We start from the raw sequence: 23,922 nt of genomic DNA on the forward strand, positions 1-23,922 counted from the left end.
GAAACACATTTGAGATTGATTTTAGATACTCATACAGAGGGTGGCCACTCCACTTTGTTAATGGTTTAGATGCTGGGACATGGAGTGACAGTAGCGCAGAGAATTCAGGATGACTTCAGGGTTTCTAGCTTAAGTACACCAGCAGGGAAGATAAGGTCTGCGACTGAGATGTAAATCAAAGGACCTTATTAGGTTTGATATATCTGTGAAATTTCCAAGTGGAGAAATCAAGTGGACAGTTGGAATATGGAGCTTAGTGCAGCTTTGAGCTGGAGACATACGTCTGGGAGCCGCCAGCAAAAAGATAATCTTTCAATCCGCAGGGAAGACTGATGTTATCCAGAAAGGGAGTGTAGAGAAAGAGCAAAAGAGAGGCTACAACCAAACCCAGAGGACCCTAACATTGAGAAACAGAGAAGGAATAAGCAAAGGAAGGGCCAGTGAGGTTAATGGAAAAGTAGGATCTAGTAGATTTTTTAAAACAAGAATTAACTCTTTCTAGAAGTGGCTTAAAAAAAAACAAAAGGCAGGAATAAGCTCTCATTCAGTTCACTCTGACCAGTTCACTCCAACCCACACTCCTTGGGTTAAAAATTCACTAGTCCCAGACAAGATGATCAAATACATGGGCTCATGCTTCTGTTGAATTCAACAGCAAAAACCAAGCAGAAGAACCCTCTGCTGCCTACGTCAACCAGGGTTCTCCAAAGTCCTAACAAAACGTGACTTTTGTTTTGCGGCCAGTCCGAGAATTTTACGTGTTCCGTTTTCTGGAGTCACAAGGAGAATTTCAGTTTCTTAACTAACCCTGCTTGCCCGATGTGCTTTTTTAACAGTTGGCTTCCAGCTCGCTGCTCGCCCCAGCACTTCGTGAGCGGGTGGGTGCCTGTTCTGTTGCACACCTCGTCCTTAAAGGGTTAGTCACTCGGTGACTCTGCAGAGCCACTCACCATGGTGATGAGCCCCTACAGCACTTATCTCATGGAATTCCAGCCCAGTTATGTGCTTCCAGTGGAACTGAATGAGACCACTGAGGAAGCTGCACAGCTGTGATGTGGGGAAGTACTCCTCACTGCCAGGTCTTACTGGTGACCTCACAATTAACAGAGCCATTGCCAACCTCCTACATACCCCTAGGGAGTCGATGGGAACTCACTTCACCATGGAAACAAGATCAGTGGAGCAAACTCATCAAGGACCATAGCACTGGTACTCGGAGACATGGAAAATGTGCTGCAACTTCTTTTCCGAATTCAACTAAAGGTCAAATAACTAAAGGTCAAAATAACTAATTTACTTGACATTATTTACTGAGGGCATACTGCAGGTCAGCGGATGTGCCCAGATGCAGCAAATACAGCAGGGCACTAAATGTGTTAAAACAGCCAGTCTTAAGCATCTTTGCTAATACAGACAGTCCCCCAATTACAATGGGGTTGACTTATAAGAACACAACCTGGCGATGGTAAAAAGCCATGCGTGTTCAGTAGAAACCATACTTCAGAATCTGAATCTGGGGGTGCCTGGGTGGCTCAGTTGATTAAGCGTCTGCCTTTGGCTCAGGTCATCATCTCAGTGTCCTGAGATCAAGTCTTCTATCAGCTTCATGCTCAGTGGAGAGCCTGTTTCTCTTTCTCCCTCTGCCCCTAAGCCCAATGGGCTCTCTCTCTCACTCACGTCTGTCTCAAATAAATAAATAAAATCTTTAATAAAAGAATCCTAACTTTGGATCTTTTCCTGGGCTGGTGACATGCATAGAATCCTCTTTCGTGAGTTTGGGCAGCAGGTAAGCAACTGACTCACCTCCTACAACTGTCCTGTACCCATGGAACCATTCTGTTTTTCACTTTCACTACAGTATTCAATAAATGACATAAGATAGACAATACTATATTATTTTGTGCTGGATGATTTTGCCCAACTGTAGGCTAAGGTAAGTGTTCTGAACATATTCAAGGTAGGCTAGGCTGAGGGATGGTGTTCTGTAGGTTAGGTGAAGTGAATGCATTTTTAACTTGCAGTGTTTTCAATTTGTGATGGGCTTATAGGGAGGCAAACCCATCATCAATCAAGGAAGATCTGTAAATAAGGAGTTTCCTTATTGTCGATTTTAAGTCTTCTTTCTCATTTTGCATGCACATATGCAGAAAGTGTTATTACTTTTCCATTTAGGACCCTTGGATAATTCAAATTTTCTCCCCTTATTCCCATTTTGAATGGCATTAGGTAATTTCCAAGAAATTATATTGGTGTTTTACCAACTTAGAGGGAAAAATAAATCTTGTGCCAACAAAGTTCTTCCTTACATGGCCTGTTTCTTAACTTCACGATCCCCGAATACTAATCTGTGACTAGGTAGTATTGAAAGAACACAATTGAGCTTCCTTTTTCCCCACCTTTCTCTACTCTCTCTTTTGTCCCAACAATGAGTACATGGGCTCAAAAAGCTACGGTAATATCAGGCTAACTTAAGAGGTCATACACCTGAGGAGCTGAAGAAATCTGGCAAAAACCAGGAAATCCAAAGCACTCTGCACACACCGGCCACATCAGGAATATCACATCCATGCATCACGTTGTAAAAAAGACATTAAACAAGAACATATCCAAACCAGAAATTAGGGGTCACTTTGTTCCAAATTCCAACCAGAGAAGAAATCATTCATCAACACCTTTGGTAAATATTTAATATGCTGCTTACGCATTTCAATCATTAAGACAGCAGTCACGGCTCTGAAGCAATCCAGGCCTCTAATGGACAGCAGTAAGGCTCAGAAATATTTCTTAAAAAGGTCCAGAAGGCTTCTTCACCACCACGTTAAATCATGAGTCCTGACTGTACTTCCTAAGCACCTTTCCACATTTCAAATACAGGACAAATACTCTCATGTCCTCTCTGTATGTGGCCAGTTACCATAACCATCCCTGATAAAATCTGTCTTAATTCTTTTCATTTTCCTTGGATGCTTGCTAGTTTATCAACATCATTCTTACATATTATTTTCTTTGTTTTTAAGGTATGGAAGTGAATGTTCAATTAAAAAATGTCTAGAACTTAGGAAGAGTTGAAGTAACAGATTATAAGAAAAGTAGCACATTAAGAACCTGGTACAGACTGGTATAGGACAACAAGAGAGGAAGTACTTTTATTTATAATTATTTACCATTCTTTATTAGGAAATATTTCAAACTGTCAGAAATATACAAGACAACAGAGTGTCTAGGAATCCATTCTCAGTATTTAAGAAATGTTCACATTTATGTGCTGTAGATAATTTTTTAAAAAATAAAACAATCTCTTGATTCAGTTGAAATGGACCTGCACACCTTTTCAAAACCAATTCCCTTCTCTTACTGCTAAGAGACAACTACTACACTGAAGATGTGTGTATGTTTTGCACTCATGTTTTAAATTTCCACTACATATGTATTGTCTTTACAAGTACTATGATGAGCATGCTTGGACCTATCTAAAAAGATTCACTCTAGTGGCCGTAGTGAGTATAGACTATAGGTGGGAGAAAGGCCACATGAAGACAGGTTATCAGTGGCTCATGTAGAAAGTAGAGCTTGCGATGTTTAAATGTGCACTCCAAAGGAAAGAAAGGAATTCAGGACAACACTACAACTTTGGCCCTTGCCGAATGACCATCAGCAGGACAAAACAGAGAGGAGAATTTGGAGTTGGAGTGGAGGAAATGATGACTTCAGTTTGAAACAAGTTTGATATATCTATTAGACCTCATGTGGAAAAGTCAAATACATATCTGGACCTACAAATTTGGAGCTCAACAGAGAGGTCTAAATTAGAATTACCTATTTTGGAATCCCTGGCGTATAGTTGGCATTTAAGCTATGAGACTGGGTAAGATCCCCAAATAAGAAAGCCCATGACTGAGCACTAGGTCACCCCTGTTAGGAAAGTACAGAGAAGAAGAATGGTCAATGAAGCAGCCAGAGAGGGAGCAGTCAGGGTGCAGTACGGGCTGGATGGCAAGTGATAGAGACATGTATGAAGAAGGAGGGACGGCATGGTCAGCTATTCCCATTGCTGCTGCGGGTGAAGTAAGAGAAGAATGCATCAGTAACCCCAAGTGAATACTTGTCTCTGTCAGGCCCACCTCCTCCTCCATCCTTTGCAATTAACTATTCTGAAATATAGACATTTGTTTATAATTCAAATAAAAAGTTAGAACAACTACCACTCAGTGCCTTCTTTCATTAATGCTAAATGTGTTATCAATTTCAATGGAAGATGAGGAAAATTTACTCTGTAAATTCTCTTAGCAATCTAGGATGAAATGACATATCTGTAGCAGAACACATGGATTTATTTGAAGGGTTAAGGACTTTCTTGTCTCATTACCTAACTAGATTTTAATGCCACATGGCCAGTACTTACTCCAGCTATCATAAGCTCGAAATGAATTGTTTTTTATTTGGTAGACTCAACACATGAATTTTAGCACTTTGTGTACCTATCATACAATATTACACATTGATTCTTACCTTATATAGTACTTAGCACAGTCCCTAGGAGGCTACCCATGCTCATTCTCTTCTCATTTCTGCTTCCTACACATTCTTCTGTAATTTTTGAAGGCTGTGTAGGAAAGTGACGGTTATAGGAAAACAAGGAAATCAACCCATCATCTCTGCAGGTGTGCATTTTATAGTTACTTTGATCACTTGGCCATGAGAAGTCACTATGTCATTTATTTGTACTTGAATGGGGAAGTGTCAGAGTCCTTTTGGAAATCAGATCCTAGAGGCCACTTTAGCATTAAAAATTTGAAAGGGTATTATGCCTCCATCAGAAAGGATGAATACCCAACTTTTGTAGCAACATGGACGGGACTGGAGGAGATTATGCTGAGTGAAATAAGTCAGGCAGAGAGAGTCAATTATCATATGGTTTCACTTATTTGTGGAGCATAACAAATAGCATGGAGGACAAGGGGCCGTTAGAGAGGAGTAGGGAATTTGGGTAAATTGGAAGGGGAGGTGAACCATGAGAGACTATGGACTCTGAAAAACATTCTGAGGGGTTTGAAGTGGTGGGGGGGTGGGAGGTTGGGGTACCAGGTGGTGGGTATTATAGAGGGCACGGCTTGCATGGAGCACTGGGTGTGGTGAAAAAATAATGAATACTGTTTTTCTGAAAATAAATAAACTGAAAAAAAAAATTTGAAAGGGATTTTGGTGGAAGAATGTTAGTGAGAGATCTTCATTTAACTACTCAACCAACCAAAAGACATTTCCTAGAATGCAAGGGCTAATTAGGTTTATAGGTTTTCTTTTGGACATATTTAAACAGATTGGTGTACAAATCGCCCATGGGTCTACCACTACTTATCAACCTAATTTAATATTCCTCATTCATTTAATTAATTAAAGATATCTGGTAGGCATTTCTAAAAGTCTAGAAGATTATTTCATGCACAGACCAAAATATTTTCCATTCCTCATTTCCATTTTGCTTAAACACATTTTAAGCCCTTATGGTGATGCCAGATAATTTTGAAGTATCTTACTGTACCTTAAAAGGTGAAGACACAGACACTGAGAGGGTAAGTTAATTGTCTAAGGTAACACAGGATGATTACAATAGGGGAACTTGGATTCGAACCCACACAAGGGCTCCTGAGTCCATGCTCTTAATTTAAGGAGCCAAGAAGCTGCACAAGGTAAGCTTGTTACCTCGAGCATTCCACTTGCAATTACTAATGACTAAGTTTTTTTTCCCTGTAAACTTCGTATAAACTTAGAAATATATATGTATTCAGTTTTAGCTGCATGTAGAAGGAGCTCTTCCTCAATGGAGTTTTTCAGTGCTTGGGGTATGTGTATAGGCTGTAGCATATGAAATTGCTTTTTATTGTATGTCAGACATTTGTATATTGACAATTTCATACAATTCAACCTATCCAGAACAAACCTTAACCATAAAGGATAAGGCAGAGGACATGGCCATGGAAAGACTAAATCCAGTATTTTGTCACATGATGTAAGCATAAGCAAGTTATATAACCTCCTTGGTTCTTACTTCTGTCATTGTTAAGAGTAAAAAATGGTAAGGTGTGTTGATCCCAACTCCTGAGAAATTGAAAGTTTAACCTGTAAAAAATTCTCATCAACTGCAATGTTCAAAACAAACACTATGTACCCTTCCAAATAAGAAAGCCAAAGAGCCCCAATCACAAAAGGTGGAACTCATCAAAGCATCTGTATAACTCAGAATAGGTTTCCCAGAAAATGTGAAAACAAGCGATCTTGGGAAATTATAACTGAGCTGTGCATCCATCCAGGAAACTAAGAGCCAATGGTCCCGAAAAGATTCTCATAAAAGATAAAATGGAAGCTCTGAGATCACTGAATTAAAAAAGATAAGATTAAAGGCCTTGTGGTTCTGTTTGAAAACTGAAGCTGCCATAGGCCAGTAGGTTTTGAAATGGGCTTCTTCATAGAGACTTCACTGAGCATCCACTGGAGGCTACAGAGATGAGATCACTGTGGCTACCAAAAAGACCTCATAGTCTGAGAAACAAACTGAGAGTTTGGGGGGAGGGGTGATGGGGTGAGCCTGGTGGTATTAATGGGAGCAGGTATTGCTTGGAGAACTGGGTGTGGTGCATCAACAATGAATTCTGGAACACTAGGAAAAAAATTAAATTAAAAAAACAAACAACAACTCACAGACGACTAACACGTTCCATATCACACAGATAAACACAAGAAAGAAAATTCAAGGGGCACTGTTTTTTTCTCATTTCTGCACATCACCTTTCTTTTTCTTCTGATCATGAGCCTGAAGATGAGAAGACCCACCAACTGATTTAATTAAGCGTATAAATCACACTTTACTTTTCATAATGGGCACTCGATACATCCTAGTCCATATAGGATAATGATGTCAGAATTACTACCTACTGACCTGGATAGTAAACCAAAACTATGAGAGAAAGCTAGATAGGCCCAATTGAGACCTTAAAAGTCTGATCTTCATAGACTACTGAGGCTTTGTAACATTTTTAAATGTATTCTATACTCTGGATTAATTTCCTTAAACACCACTCATTCGTTTAAAGAACACTCTTGCCAAATTTGGTTCACTTTTCAGCCTTAGGAGCTAGGCTGATGCTTGGCAGATAAAAATGGGTGTGAGTGTCTGTGTAAAGCTTAGCCAGGACAAAGGCAACATTAAGAGTGAAATTAAAGCAAACCTTTCCTATCTTATGGATAACAGCTTCCTGTCCATTAAATGAAATGATATATGTGAAAGCACTTTATACAACTATAAATCTCTACAGAGAGCAAACTATGCTTGTATTCTACCTTACAAAGCCCTAAGTATTTTATCTCTAGATAACTAAGATTTTCAATTCAATGCAAAAGCCTGCTTGTTTCCTGGGCTATGACTGTTAATAGGATCTCTAGCAGAAAGTAAATAAAACCAGAGGCCTAAAAATCACACCACCCACACAATACAGAGTTACAGCATTGCCTCATGCTTTCTTTGGGTCTTGCAATTTATCTGGGACTTATTATTTATTCAACTTATCCAACATGTAGACTTCAAATCCATATATGGGTATGAATCTCTTCAGGTTTGATTCAACAACTACCCAAAGAATACATATGAATTACAGTTCTCACTGATTCAGGATAAGCAAGAATAAGTTGCTTTAAAGAGTTGAAGACACATGTTTTATTGAATTACCCTCCTAATTAGTAAGAACACAGACCACTCCTGCAAACTGAAAGTAATTATTTCACCAAACTGATATTATTCCAAACTGAGACAGTTCATCTAGAAAATGTTATGCTATTTAGATTTCACTACAGATGCCAACAGAAAGAATAAATGTATTTATTACATACACAAAAAGAAGAAACACACAAAACTTTAAAATTCAGTTCTATTAATATATATGCTAATCATATTTCTCTCTCTCTCTCTCTCTATATATATATATATACATATAAAATGATCCATGAATAGGAATCTGACCATTTAGAACAGAAGTAAGATGCTATGCAAGATGGTAAACTGGATCTGCCCTATGTTATTATAAAACCATATATATAATTCTATTTTTTGGCATATATACATGTATATATGCCAAAAAATAGAAATACTCAAATTGACTCACTACAGAGGAAGATTTTTTTATTTTTGTTTTTTAAAGGGGGAGGGGCAAAAGGAGAGGGAGAGAGAGAATCACAAGTAGGCTCCACACCTAGCACAGAACTTTGACATGGGACTCGAAATCACAGCCCTGAGATCATGACCTGAGCTGATAGCAAGTCAGACGCTTAGCCAACTGAGCCACCCAGGCACCTCTACAGAGCGAGTTTTTAAGCAACTTTTTCTATAGAACTTTAAAATGGTAAGAGTTTAACTTTATGGTTGAAATGCATTATAATATATATAATAAATAACATCATATGTTGAAAAATTATCATCTTGCTTTTTAAGCCCTGACTCAGTTTTTTCTCTATATCTTGACAGTGCCCAGCTATTCCTTTGAAGAGAAGAAAATAATCTTGAAACTCTTCAGGAATTAAAATAAATACCCAGGTTGTAGAGATATCTAAGAAAGAAGTTTTAGCTGCCTCAACTTTACTGTTTCATTAGTAATAAGGATACTGGAACAACTATCTCATTCAAGTTTCACATGTAGTAAGCTAAATAGTGTGTAGACCTACCGAGGTGAGCAGGAGGATGCTAGAAGCAAAGGAGAAAAGAAGTGATGTCTGCTCTCTCTGTCTCTGTCTCTCTCTCTCACACACACACACACACACACAAACATACACTTTTTCTTTTTCTTTTTCTTTTTTTTAGTTAACATGGAATGTATTACTTGCTTCAGGGGTATAGGTCTGTGAATCATTGGTCTTACACAATTCACGGCATTCATCATAGCACATATCCTTCCCAGTGTCCATCACCCAGCCACCCTATCCCTCCCCCACAAACCCTCTAGCAACCCTCAGTTTGATTCCTGAGATGAAGAGTCTCTTACAGTTTGTCTTCCTCCCAATCCCATCATTTTATTTTTTTCTATCCAACCCCCAATGACCCCCTGCCCTGACTCTAAAATTCCTCATATCAGAAAGATTGTATGATATTTGCCTTTCTCTAATTGACTTATTTCACATAACATAATACCCTCTAGTTCCATCCATGTCTTTGCAAATGGCAAGATTTTGTGGGTTTTGATGGCTGCATAGTATTCCATTATAGATAGCTAGATAGATAGATGTCCATCAACAGACATCTAGGCTCTTTCCATAGTTTGGCTATTGTGGACATTGCTGCTATAAACATTCCGGTGCATGTGCTCCTTTGGATCACTACACCTGTATCTTTAGGGTAAATACTCAGTAGTGAGACTACTGGGTCATAGGATAGCCCTCTTTTCAACTTTTTGAGGAACCTTCATACTGTTTTCCAGAGTAGCTGCACCAGCTTGCATTCCTACCAACAGTGTAGCAGGGTTCCCCTTTCTCCACATCCTTGCCTATATCTGTCCTCTCCTTAACTTGTTCATTTTAGCCATTCTGACTGGTGTGAGGTGCTATCTCACTGTGGTTTCAATTTGTATTTCCCTGATGCTGAGTGATGTTGAGAACTTTTTCATGTGTCTATTGGCCATTACATATACACTCATTTATTGTAAATTGGCATTATACCTTCTGACCCCAAACTTCCCAAACGTCCCAAACTTCTTAGTTTTAGTAGCTATTTTATGGATTCCTTAGGATTTTTCACATGTATAACCACATTATCTGCAAATAAAAACAATTTTACCTCCTCCTGTACTACCTACACATCTCTAATTTTTAAATTAGTTTATTTACTTTTTTTATGTTACTGGTTAAGACCTCTGGTGCAAGATTGAATAGAAGTAGTTAAAATGGATATCCTCATCTTATTACTGATAATACACACATAGTCTTCTGCTCTTAAAAATTATGCCAATCATGTGTTTTTGTTTTGTTTTGTTGATGTGCATTGACAGATTTTGGTAGGTACAGTCTTGTCTTAGTTTGCTAAGAATTTTTATCAGAAATTACTGTTAAATTCTGTCAAACTCTTTTTCTGTATTCATTGGCATTGTTGTATAGTTTTTCGCTTTCATTTGTTTCAATATAGTGAATGGCAACTGATCGATATTTTTAAGGATAAGCCATCCTTGAATTCTTGTGAAACCTTCCTAGTCATGATATATTACTCTTTTTAACCTACTGCTGAATTTGATCTGCTAATATTTGGTATTTCAGTATCTACGGTCCTGTGAAACTAGACTATAGTTCTCCTCCCCCCAGCAGTATCTTTTTCTGGTTTTCATTTGTCTGTTTATTAGAGGGAGAGAGAGAGAGAGATGGGGGAAGGAGTAGCAGAGGGAGAGAAAGAGAGAGAGAGAATCCTAAGTAGGCTCCACTCCCAGCACACAGCCTGATGTGTGGCTCAACCCCATAACCCTGAGATCATGACCTGAGCTGAAATCAAGAGTCGGAAACCCAAGTAATTGAGTCACCCAGATGCCCCTCTTTGCCTGCTTTTGATATCAGGATAATTCTCGACTCATTTTGATATCAGGATTTGATATCCTGATATCCTGATTTGATATCCTGATTTGATATCAAGATAATTCTGGACTCAAAGTACTGGGAACTGTTCTGTCCCTTTCATATGATTTTTAAAAATCTGGTATTTCATCCATAGATGATTAACAAAATTCACTATCAAATATATTTGGACCTGGAATTTTCTTTGTGGGAGAAATTTTAACTACAAAATTCAACTGTACTATATTTAGGGCTTCACAGGTGTTCCACATTATTTTTGTCAGTTTATTAATATGTATCTTTCAAGGATTTGTCCCTTTCACCTAGTGTTATGAACTTCCTTGACATAAAGTTGTTCACAGTATTTACTTATTATAACTATAATTCCAAAGAAACTGTTGTGATGTCTCCCTTTTGTCCTTTTATCCTTTTTTTATTAAAGATTTTTAAAAATTTATTTATTTGACAGACAGAGATCACAAGTAGGCAGAGAAGCAGGCAGAGAGGGAGGAGGAAGCAGGCTCCCTGCTGAGCAGAGAGCCTGACACGGGGCTCGATCCCAGGACCCTGGGACCATGACCCAAGCCAAAGGCAGAAGCTTTAACCCACTGAGCCACCCAGGCGCCCCTCCCTTTTACTCTTAATATTAATAATTTGTGTTTTCTTTTTCTTTGTTCAATCTAGCTAGAGATATAGCGATTTTATTGTACTTTCTAGAAATTTTATTTTCCTCCACTTTTTCTGCTTTAACTTCAATGATTTTTGTTCTTACCTATATTACTTCCATCTGTGCATTTTGGGTTCAATTTTCTCTTCTTTTCCTAATTTAACATTGAATTATTTTATTCCCTAACATTAAGTTTTTAATGTTTTATTTTCCCAGAAGTATTACTCAGCTGCATCCCATATATTTTGATATAGTGCTCTCATTTTCATTCACTTCAAAAATTTTTTAAGTTCCCTACTAAGTTCTTCTTTGATCTACATACATTTGGTAGTGTATTTATTGTTTCACTTATAATTAATACTAATTATAATAATTGTACTTGTAATTAAATAAACACTAATTTATATTAATTTTCAGGCATTATTTTGTTGCTGATTTCCATTAATTCCACTGTTGCCAGAGAACACATTAATATGTTGTCAGCTATTTAAAATTTGTTGAGAAAAGCTGAATAGCCCCAACACATATGATCTGGAAGTGCCAGTTAAATCAAGTGGGTTGTAGTACTGTTCAGTCTTCCCATTTTTAAAACAAATTTTTCTACAGTACACAGACTGTGTACAGCAGTTGGTTGAGCATCTATTGGTTTCGGCTCGGGTTGTGACCTGGGGGTCATGGGATTAAGTCCAGTGAGACGCTCTGGGCTCAGCAGGGACTCTGCTTGGGACTCTCTCTCTCCCTCTGCCCTTCCCCACATACTCCCCCCATACTCTCTGTCTTAAATGCTTAAAAAAATTTTTTTTAATTCTCTTTGTTCTACTAATTACCAAAATGCAAGTAAAGATGAGAAGAAAAAGAACAGTTTAACAATACCAGAAGTTTGTTGGTATGGGTATGGGAAAATACATAGCTGGCAAAGAGGAAACAGCATTATAATCACCACGAAGAATAATCTGAAATATGTAATAAATATGAAGGAAGATGGTACGTCCATAGTCAACACATTACTGATAGGTACCTATCTAAGAGAAACTCTCACACATGTGCACACAAAACTCACATAAAGATGATCATCATTATACTGCTTGTAACTCCAGGAGAGAAAAACTAAAGGGGAGGGGGGGATGGATGAACGTCAATCAATAGGGGGATGGATAAATAAACTCTACTGTACACAAACACACACTGCAGTTTAAAGGATAGATGAGATGTGCTCACTTCAGCAGCACGTAGACTAAAACTGGAATGATACAGAGAACACTGGCAAGGCTCCTGTACAGGGATAACAAGCAAATTCATGGAGCATTCCATATTTTTAAAAAATTAAATTAAAACAATACAAAAATGCAATATGAATTTTTAAAAGCCAAGTTCTAGAAAGATGTGTACAGTATGATTCCATTTGTGCAAATTTTTAAAATACAAAACAACACTGTTACAGATTTTTATGGATGCATACCTATTTAATATAATTATTAAAGCATGGATGGAAAATATGTATACAAATTTGAGAACAGTGGTTACATCTGGGGACTCAAGAAAATAAGATGGTTGTGGAAGAGCACCACAAGGGCTTCAATACCATGTGAAAATCTCAAAATAAAAATCTTAAGCAAAAAATGCTAAAATGTTAACGTTCATGAAACCTGGGTGTTAGCTCTATTTAATCTCTGTGCTTTTCTGTACACTTGAATAGTTTTATAATTAGAGATTTAGATGCAGCTTTGAATGACTAAAAGATTAATAGAAAAATAGGCAATGCTTATGTGCATGTAATTCACAGAAGAAAGGTGAGTTAGGGAAAGAAACATTAAAAATTTGTAAAATATGTTTTAATACAAAAGGAACATTAGTATTCACTATGGACAAAGATATGAAGAAAAGGGCAATCTTAGGTGCAACAGATGAGAGTGTAGACAGGTCTAGCATTTTTGGAAGGTGATTTGGCAGATGTATCAAATTTTCAGTATGAGGTGCCTGGGTGGCTCAGTCATTAAGCGTCTGCCTTCGGCTCAGGTCATGATCTCAGGGTCCTGGGATGGAGGCCCACAGCGGCCTCCATGCTTGGCAGGAAGCCTCCTTCTACTCTCCTGCTCCTCCCATTGTATTCTCTCTCTCTGTGTGTCTCCCTCTGTCAAATAAATACATAAAATCTTAAAAAAAAAATCAGTATGGTAAGGCCTGTGTTGCCTCCCCCTTCAAAGATAACATTTCCAGGAATATCCCTGGTAGTTACACTCATATAGGTGTACAAAGATCTATATAACTGATCGTGGTATTGCAAAATTAGTGTTATTTGTGGTAGTGTGAAAATGGCACCAACCTAAAGCCTGGAAACATGGGAAACTTTATTAATGGCCACTACCAGGGAGAATTGAGGCAAGAGGCACCCACAATGTAGTCGATGCAAAGATCATGCCCAAGAACTGTGTTGTGCATGTGCCAAGCTTCATGTAGCAGACTTACTACCATGTACCATACCAGGATCTTCTCTCCAACAGTGATTCTCAGTGGGTCTATTTGTATCCCCTACTACAGGGATGAGGTGCAGAATCTGGCAACGTCTAGACACATTTTTGGCTGTCCTGATGGGGTATCTAGTGGGTAGAGACCAAAGATGCTATTAAACATTCGACAAATGCACAAAACAGTCCCCCACAATTATCCTACCCTAAAGGTCATTAGTGGCGAGGTTGAAAAATCCTGATCTGGTAGCAATTTATTTGCATTATTTCTCTAATCTCAACTACAACCATATGAAATAGGAAATATTTTTCCCTGTTTTAAATATCAAGCAGAATGTCAGGGAGATTAAATATCTTACCGAAAGTAACAGAATATTTAAATGGCAGAGCTGCTTGCTCTTAACTAAGAAGTTACATTAGCATTTTAAGTAAATTACTGTGGTCTCATATTATGGAATATTATATGATTCTTTAAAAATTTACATAAATGGCATAAAATGATCTTGAGGCTACAAACTTATAGAAGATATATGTAATGTATATAGCTAATAAAATAGTAGTATTCTAAATGAGTAAAGATCTGCCATTCACTTAAAAGTTACAGAAGACACATAATATATAATCCCATTTATATTATATAAGCAAAGTTAAGTATATGAAAATACCAGAAATACTATTTACCTATGACCCTAGCTATATACCCAAAGAAAATCCTAAGAATGGAATTTTCCTGAATAGCTAATGCTTTCATAAAAATTCATTTGAAAAATCTCAACATAAAAGTAGTGTATAAATATTTGCCATGATACAAAGCAAATGGTGATGGTGTGATCTCCAGAAATGTAAATAAGAGGTCCATGATCAGCAGGAGAGGATGGTGTAGACGGTAATGGACAGTTATCAGCAATGTCATGGAGCATCGTCAATAACAGTTCTTGGTTCTCACAAGTTCTACTGCAATGTAAACAAGTGTTTAGAGTAGCACTTAACTGAAATTTTGCAAATCTATGTATAATATGATGGAAAATTTTTTTGGATCATTGTGTTCTCTGGCAATTAAGAAACCTAGTAGTTCTCTTAATTTGGAACAATAAAGGTAACAAACACAAAGTATCTTCCATTACATGTATATGGTACAGAAAAATGAAAATGGTGAGGGGATAATTCAACTTGATGGCAAGTTGATAATTCAACTTGATGGTGTCTGGATGATTGAAGGCTCTTAAATTGACAGAATTCATGAGGTGAGCCACTTTTGCCTGCAAAGAGTTTTTAACTACAAATTCAGTTTCTCAATAGAAATAATGCTGTTCCAGAGCAGCTGGTTGGCTCAGTCAGTTAAGCGTTTGACTCAATTTCAGCTCAGGTCATGATCATAGGATCCTGAGATGGAACTCCGTGTCAGGCTCTGTGCTTGGCAGGGAGTCTACATCAGATTCTTTCCCTCTGCCCCTCCAAACCTTGCTCAAGCCCTGCCCCCCACTCCCGCCTCTCTCAAATAAATATTTTTAAAAAGAAAGAGAGGAGAAAGAAAGAATGCTTTTCAGATTTACTGATTTTTCTTCAGGGAGCTTGGGTGTTTTATGACATTATTTGTCCATTTTGTCTAAGTCACTGAATTTCTTGTCACAAAGTTGTTAATTACAGTCCCTTGTTATCCTTTTATGCCTATTGCATTTGTAATGATGTCATCACTCTATTTACATTGAGCATTTGTGTTTTTTGCCATTTTTTCTTAAAAAATCATTTATCGATTATTTTTATTTTTTAACGCACCAAGTTTTTAGCTCTTCAGCAAATTCTAGCCTCCTCAGCTCCTCTCATATCCCACCCCCGTCTTTTTAATTCAGTAAAAAACCCAGGATCGAGTTTTGCTCCTTCAGTGCCACAGCCTCCCTCAGGCTGTAAACTGGGACATATGCATGGATTCTTCATGGGTGTCTTTTCTCTCAGAAATGACTGCCATGTGCTACCGTTTGCCCGATGCCTGAAAAAACCACCATTAATTCACGTAGTTTGCTTGATATTCTAGCTTCTGTTTCATCATGGCTGGAAGTCAAAGTTCTAGGAGTTCCAATAAAACTTTTTTTTTTTTTAACTTAGATTAAGTTTGTAGTCTCACATTCAGTCAGGACTATGTCCTTTCTTTCTTTTCTTTCTTTTTTTTTTTTTATTTTATTCACTTATTTGATAGAGAGACAGCGAGAGAGGGAACACAAACAAGGGGAGTGTAAGAGGGAGAAACAGGCTCTCCACGGAGCAGGGAGCCCGATGCAAGGCTCAATCCCAGGACCCGTGACCTGAACCAAAGGCAGACGCTTAATGGTTGAGCCACCCAGGTGTCCCTAAAATTTTTTATTCTACTTGGAAACTTTTCAAACCAAATATTCCATGAAAATGACAGGATATTAAACACAAAACAACAGAGATGATGACACTCAGGTTTAGAAGAGCCTAGAGTTCACCTTCTACTCTTAACCCTCCCCTTCATTCTCCCTCACTCCAAAATCTGAAACATGGCAACTTCTGAAAGAACACTTCAGAACTTCATAGTCCTGCAGAACTCAATCTTCAAATCACTTCCATAAAGGGTATTAACTTTCAAACCAGGCACACCTGGATTTGATTCCAAGCTTACTTCCTTGGAGACCTCAAGCAAACTCCTCAACTTCCTGATCAAAAAAATGGGTATAAGGACACCTTCCTCACAGGATTACAATAAAAACTACTCAGGTAACTCTTAAAAACCACCAGGTAGGGGCGCCTGGGTGGCTCAGTGGGTTAAAGCCTCTGCTTTCGGTTAAAGCCTCTGCTTTCGGCTCAGGTCATGATCCCAGGGTTCTGGGATAGAGCCCCCCCCCCCCCCCCCCCCCCCGCCGCGTCGGGCTCTCTGCTCAGCAGGGAGCCTGCTTTCCTTCCTCTCTCGTTGCCTGCCTCTCTGCCTACCTGTGATCTTTGTCTGTCAAATAAATTTAAAAAAAAATTCAATTAATGCTTCCCATTTAAAAAAAAAAAAAAAAAAAACCACCAGGTACAATGCCCCAAACTGAACTGACTCATAAATTATTCTGTTTGTAGCTATTGTCACAGTCATGGCTGACTGTCATAAGAGAGATAAAGAATTCTATGCATTCCAAAGAACAAAACCAAGATTAATTCCAAGATCCCAGGATTTTCCAAAAGCATTTTCTAACAATGAAACCGGCAAGGGACATTAATAAATTCTTTGGTTTCAGAAGTGTTTATGGTATTGGACTCTGACAGGCATATTTTAAAGAAAACCCCTCTACTGTGTGCTAATTTGTTGCTTTAAACTTTTGCGAATACTAATACAAGACAGCAACTAGAAGGAGTAAGGAAAGATAGGTTACATTAAAATTCAGTAATTTCTGGGAGCTTGGGAGGCTCAGTCAGTTAAGCGTCTGACTCTTGATTTCAGCTCAGGTCAGGATCTCAGGGTTGTGAGATGGAGCCTGCTTAAGATCCTTTCTCACTTCCTCCCCCTTACCCCTCCCCCAACCCTCTCTGGGCCTCACAAAAAAACTAGTAATTTCTATTATGTCAAATTCTTTTCTTGTATCTACTCCATGTCAATTTCCACCCTATACCTTGGATCAAAGAATTAAAATGATGTGATTGTTATACATCTCAGATAAATAAAACTGAAGTAACAAAAGATTTTCACCGTGTACACATGTATGCTCACACACACACTCACACATACACACAGACACAGAACACACACACACACACACACACACACACACACACACGGATGTGACTTTGAATTTTACCTCCTAGCGTTACCAGCTGCTCGATATGGGTGATTTACTCAATATCCATGAGCTTCAGCATCTCATCTATAAAGTCAAGCAAGAGTGTATATCTTAGTGGGTTTCTATGAAAATCAGCCATGCTGTATGGCAGTGTGAGTCTGAGTGTGAGTAGGTGTATCATGGTGCTCAGTAAATACAGGTATTATATACTGAGCCTAAAGTCTTTCTTTTTAAAAATTGATGCAAATAGAATTCTATTTGCCAATCCTTATTGATCTGAAAAAGAAAAAGTTAGAGGCGTCACCTGCTTCCTGCCCTTGTACGTATGAATTTCTTGCAGGCATGTCTCTTGTATGCCACTGCCAGGTTATGGAAAGCTACTCACACCTATGCATTTGTTGGAGCAGGTCACTTATTTTCTAAAAATGTGTAAACATACCACAATCAAAAGATTTTGTCAATGCAGCTTATAAACTATAAAGTACCTTAAAGACCTGTTATTACCACAATTATAACAATTGATAGCATTATGGAGGTCCTTCATTATCTTCTTTGGCACTTACATTGTATTTTTTTAAGTCTCCAAGACTAATTTATTGGAATCCATTTCAGAATTACAGGAATGGAAGGGAATATAAGCACTGAACAGAACTGAGTGGATATCTTCTAGAGGAATGGGTAATGGAAAGAAATGAGAGAAGGATTAAGTAGACAGTTGATTACGCAGTTCCAATATCGAGTCTGATGTATTCTCTTACAAGTCTATGGTGAGTTATTAATAGGTTCAGAACACGTAAGACCATGTGACCAAGCACCCAAAAATTGGACACTGTGCACTTGTGGAGTTTCCACAGCCAAGGCAAGAGCAGCCAAGTTATTAGAACACTTACTAAAATACTACAACTGAGCTAACTATAGGCAAATGTTTTGGAGCTCTCTTAAACCATACTAATGTGCAGTGCTAGGCTGTCCCCAGGGATGCTGTAGCATGTTATTCCAAAAGCATTTCAAATAGAAATAAGGGCTTTCCACATTCTTAAGCTTAGAACACATTCTAAATATGCACCAGTAGATTTGCTTCTCCTCTTTCATCTTTCCAACTGTTGACCTCCTTCATGACTGTACCTCTCTCCAAAGAAGATTGTGTCAAATCACATAGATTATGTAAGCTCTTGGGGGCTGAAAAGGAGAAAGAACTATGGAAACTGAAAAGACAAAATAAACCATCAGGGGAATTAAATTAGTGGCCAAACACATTTCTTTAATTTACTATTCTACCAGCTTAAGTTTGGACCCAATTTTCAGGTGGTATTTGTAAACATGTCTTGTCCATTTTCCACTGACCACTCCAAAGCACCTATCCTGGAAGAATTCTTGGACCATTATTCTATTTCTTAAAGCTCAAATTTAAGATGTACAGGGATGAAAATCTGGTTTAATCCTGACCTACAGACAACTTCAGCAGAAGAAATTTAAGCACATTAAGAAAAAAAAACCTATAAAGATTTCCTGTGTATATCTCCCTACATTATCACTCAAAACCAAAGATTTAAATATAACTATTTGAATATCACTACTTTTTATTGTAGAAGCCAAGTTTTTCCAGAATAAGTTGCAACTAGGCTTTCATACATGTTCACTTCCTAACATGACATCAAGACCACATTTGCTTTCATATTAAATTTCATCAATTCTATGATACTGTCTGTTTTATAACACAACCCTACATAAAAGCTGCTAAAATGTGAAAATTATCCACTGGAATTAACTAAATATAATATTTCTATTTTTTATGAGGCCTCTTTATATCATTATTAAATTAATGACACGGACATTAACTATCTAAGGCTCTTTATTTTCTTAACATTTCCTCAATCATGACTCATATAGCTGGAAGACATCTGTCTATACTCATATTACCAGAGAAATTATATTGCTTTGGTTTTTAATAAAAGGCTATATATTGGAAATCTTGGCTCCATTTAAATAAACAGAATTATTTGGATATCAATTTACATTTAGGAAATAAGTCTGAATGCTTTTGACTAAGATCTACTTCCCGAAAGGTTGATTTGGATTTTCTAAGTTTGTTTGGACTTACTTGTTTATTTTATTTGAACCTTACACTAACAATGTTGGTCTTTTTCACAGCAACAGGATATATGAAGCAGCACTGGAATATGACACCTAGATTCACATCCTAATTGTGCAAAGACACTAAGTGTACAACTTCCTATTTTGTATATCTTATTTGTATAACTCCAAATGAGTGGCTTTCCTTGTTCTCATAAATCCTTATGAATTTTAAATCTTGTACACTATAATATGAGCTATCAGAAGCTAATTCTGTTCCTTATCAATCAATGCAGTGTTTAAAAACATCCCCTAAGGACTGCTTTAGTAATAACAACTTCCAGATAACAAAAAAGCTTTTGTGTTGTTTCAGATGGAATTACTCCCCAAACTGATCTTTAAACACAATTCCTACCAAAGTCCAGCAGACCCTATGTCAATATTAACAATCTGACCCTAAATTTTTGATAGAAATGCAAAGGATAGAGAATAGCCAAAACATTTTTTGAAAAGAAATCAAACTTGAAGTTCCCAAACTCAAAATATATTACATAAGGATAAACATATTTAGGTATATAAAGAAGAATGCGAATTATTCAAAAGTAAACTTGTATTTATGGTTGACTTTCAACAAAAGTCCTATGGCATTTCATGAGGAAAGAATGAGCTTTCCAGTAAACAGTGTTGAGAGAAATTGGATATATACATGTAAAGAGGTTAATCTGGACCCTGACTTCACACCATACACAAAAACTAACTCAGAATAAATCATAGACCTAAATATGAAAACCAGAAGTATGGAAGAAGACCTATGCCACCAGTGGCAGAAAGTCTATGCAACTGTAAGTTAGACACAGAGTTCTTAGATACAACACCAAAAATATATTCGATAAAGCAAAAAAAAAAAAAGATAAACTGGATTTTTTTTCAAAATTTATAAAAATTAGCTTTAGAAGACACCATTAAAAAACTGAATAGAAATGCAGAGACTGGAAGAAAACAGTAGCAAATCATATGTCTGAAAAAACAGTTACACCCAAGTATATAAAGAAAACCTAAAACAGGCAAAAGATCTGATATGCATTTCACCCAAGATGATTTATGAGTAGCTATGAGACAGCAGATGACAAGCTGCTCCATACAGCCATCAGAAGAATGCAAATTAAAACCACAAGGAGATACCACTGCACAGTTATAGAGTAGTTATGATCAAAATGAGACAATAACAGGTGTTGTTGAGGATGTGGAGAAACTGGAATGCTGATACTTTGCTGGTAGGAATATAAACTGGCACAGTACTTTGTAAAAGTACTTGCCAATTTCCTAAATACATTTACCAAACAACCTAGCAACTCCACTCTTAAATGGCTACCCCCAGGTTATGAAAATATATACCTACACAATGACCATTCACATTACCGTTATTCATAAGTGAAAAAGTAAAAGCAACCCAAATGTCCACAACTTACAAAGAGATAAACAAAATGTGGTGTTATATAAACAATGGCTTATTGGGGTGCCTGGATGGCTCAGATGGTTAATCAGACTCTTGCTTTCCACTCAGGTCATGATCTCAGGGTCCTGGTCTCAAGCCCTGCACTGGGCTCCAAGCTCACCATAGATCTGCTTGTCTCTCTCACTCCCCATACTTACGCTCTCTTTCTCTCTCAAATAAATATATAGAACCCTTTAAAAAAATTTTTTTTAAACAATGGTTTATTATCCAGCAAGAAAAAAAGTGAACTACTGATACATGCTACCACTCAGACTAACCTCAAAAACATTACACTAAGTTTAAGCCTTAAACACAAGAGACCAAATTTTGTATGATTTCATTTTAAGAAACATAAAGGCAAATCCTTTGAAACAGAAAGTAAATTAGTGGTTTCCTGGCACTGGGGTCTAGGAACATGGTGAATGGAAATTGGTATGAGTGACCACTTGGGGGTGATGGAAGTGTTCTAAAACTGGGTAGTGGCTATGGTTGAACAATTCTGTAAATGTACTAAAAGTCACTGCATTGTACATTTGGGTGAATTTTAGGGTAGATAAATAATACCAGTAAAAAAAAAAAAAAAAAGATAGTAGAAAAAAAGGTTCACAATATCCTTTATGTTACATTTTAAATAATGACTTACCCTACAAAAATCAGCTCAGCATATTCATGAATCTATCTTACTCATGAGAAATAGATTCTACTTAGAAACATTTTTACATAGCAACATTCAACTTATGATACTGATTCAACACTTTTTTTTTTTTTTAACATTTTATTTATTTGACAGAGAGAGAGATCACAAGTAGCAGAGGGGCAGGCAGAGAGGGTGGGGGGGAAGCAGGCTCCTCGCTAAGCAGAGAGCCTGATGCGGGACTTGATTCCAGAACCCCAAGATCATGACCTGAGCCGAAGGCAGAGGCTTTAACCCACTGAGCCACCAGGCGCCCCTGATTCAATACTTTTTAAAATATTACTAATTAGAACTGCCTATTGTGAACTGACAAGATTTCAACTGGAGATCTACAGAGACAAAGGAATTATATATGTTAGTAGACAAAAGAGAGGATGTTAAATTAAATTTATTAAAAGACATATTTCCATAATGAATCACTCAGACATTATGCTTTGTTAGTTATATTTATACATAATCATTACTTGTGTGATGACTCAAACTTTCTATTTTGTTGTAATAAAATTCTGAAATGCTATGTGTTCTATTTGCAAGCACACAACCAGAGCAGAAAAAAACACAAAGACTTTATGCTAATTATACATAAGTTCCTTGGTCAAAAACTGAACTGCCCATCTACGAACTGGGTATGCTAAAATATCTGCTGGTAATATAACACTTTTATAATGAAAACGTACCTATCACATTTTACTCACACACATTGGGATCCAAGTAATAACAGAAATACACCATTTGCATCTGTTAGATTGTTAATGTGATTATCTGCCTGGTCATTCCTCTAAGCAGGTTGATATGTTTTGGCTGTTAATTCTAATGAGTTTTACAGGGCTCATGACATCCAAATTGACATCCACAGAATGTAAATGAATAGATGAGACTTGCTATTTTATTTCTTTTTAGCTATTTCTGCCATTTGAGATAGCTTACCATTTAATTCTGACATACCGCCAAAGGTCCTCTTAACCCTACCACAGTACCTTGCCATTCCAGAGTAGGTAATTTCTTGCAAGGAGTTTATAATTTTCTCAGTGATTTTTCTAATGTTCCACAGCAATGTGCCTCTGTCTTCATTTATCCACATCTAAAATGGCTGCCACCACAGATCCCCCACTTCAAGCTGAATGTATGTTTCTTCCTGTGTTGCCAATCAATTTTATTTCATTACAATAACAATTGTGAAACAGCTGGAATAAGTTTCCTGTTACATTACCCATACAACGGCTGGTGGCACTTCGAAGCTATTTGCCTTTGTTGACTTCCAAATTCTAGAATGAGAAGCAAGTTTCAGTTTCTATAGACTTTTTCACCTAAAGAGTAGAAAAACATTCATACTGGCATAAAGGTCCCACTATATCACCTCCCAACTAATGAGCACATATTTATAACTTGTTGAATAATGACTTGAAATCTATAAAATCCTTTCCAGCTCAATGAGATCTGAGTGGGTTCTGGGAGGATGTTAAAGGCAAGGACAGAAGGTATCCAAGTTCACTACAGGAGCTAATAAGGAGCATTAAAATCCATTCAAGACACCTTGGGTGTAAAGTTTGTTGGATGTAACTCTAGTCGTTAAAGATGGTGAGTGCTAGAGTTTTCAAAGCCACTCAAAATTTAAATTCTAGTTAGTGAACACATAATGTAATATTGGTTTCACCAGCAGAATTTAGTGATTCATCACTTCTGTACAAAACCCCGTGTTCATGATAACAAGTGCCCTCCTTACTGCCTATCACCATTTAGCCTGTCTCTGACCCCCCTCCCTCCATCAACCCTCAATTTGTTCTCTACCATCAAGAGTCTCTCATGATTTGCTTCCCTCTCTCTCTCTCTTTTTTTCCCTCTTCCCATATATTCATCTGGTTTGTTTCTTAAATTCCTAGTGGCCACCCTCAAATTTAAGCTTGCACAAGAATCACCTTGGGTTCTTTTTAAATGCATTTCTTGGATCTGAGACCCAGTCTGGGATTCTGATGTAAATGGAGAATTCCCAACTCCCTCAGCCTCACACTCACCACCATGATTTTGATAAAGCTATCTGCACACCAAATTTTAAGAAAAAAAGCAGCAAGAAGCATGAGCAAAGAGCCAGTGATGTGGGCTCACTGCAGAAAGTGGCCATATTTTTTAGACAAAGCCTGGCAGAAATAAGAGGGGGGAAAAAAATGTGGGGCAAAACA

The 23,922-nt window shown here is 37.4% G+C and overlaps 1 protein-coding gene and 1 non-coding gene across 2 annotated transcripts in view; one reads left to right on the plus strand and one right to left on the minus strand.

The window, feature by feature from the left end:
* Positions 1-23,922, minus strand: part of ADAMTS19 (ADAM metallopeptidase with thrombospondin type 1 motif 19) — a 244,146-nt gene that overhangs the window by 210,026 nt on the left and 10,198 nt on the right. The gene's annotated exons all lie outside the window — the stretch shown is intronic.
* LOC122898178 lies at positions 12,453-12,559 on the plus strand. Its single transcript, XR_006382902.1, has one exon. It is a non-coding gene; the product is annotated as a U6 spliceosomal RNA (small nuclear RNA).

The sequence above is a fragment of the Neovison vison genome, chromosome 1 (assembly GCF_020171115.1).
Source record: "Neovison vison isolate M4711 chromosome 1, ASM_NN_V1, whole genome shotgun sequence".
In the NCBI taxonomy this organism is placed as follows: domain Eukaryota; kingdom Metazoa; phylum Chordata; class Mammalia; order Carnivora; family Mustelidae; genus Neogale; species Neogale vison.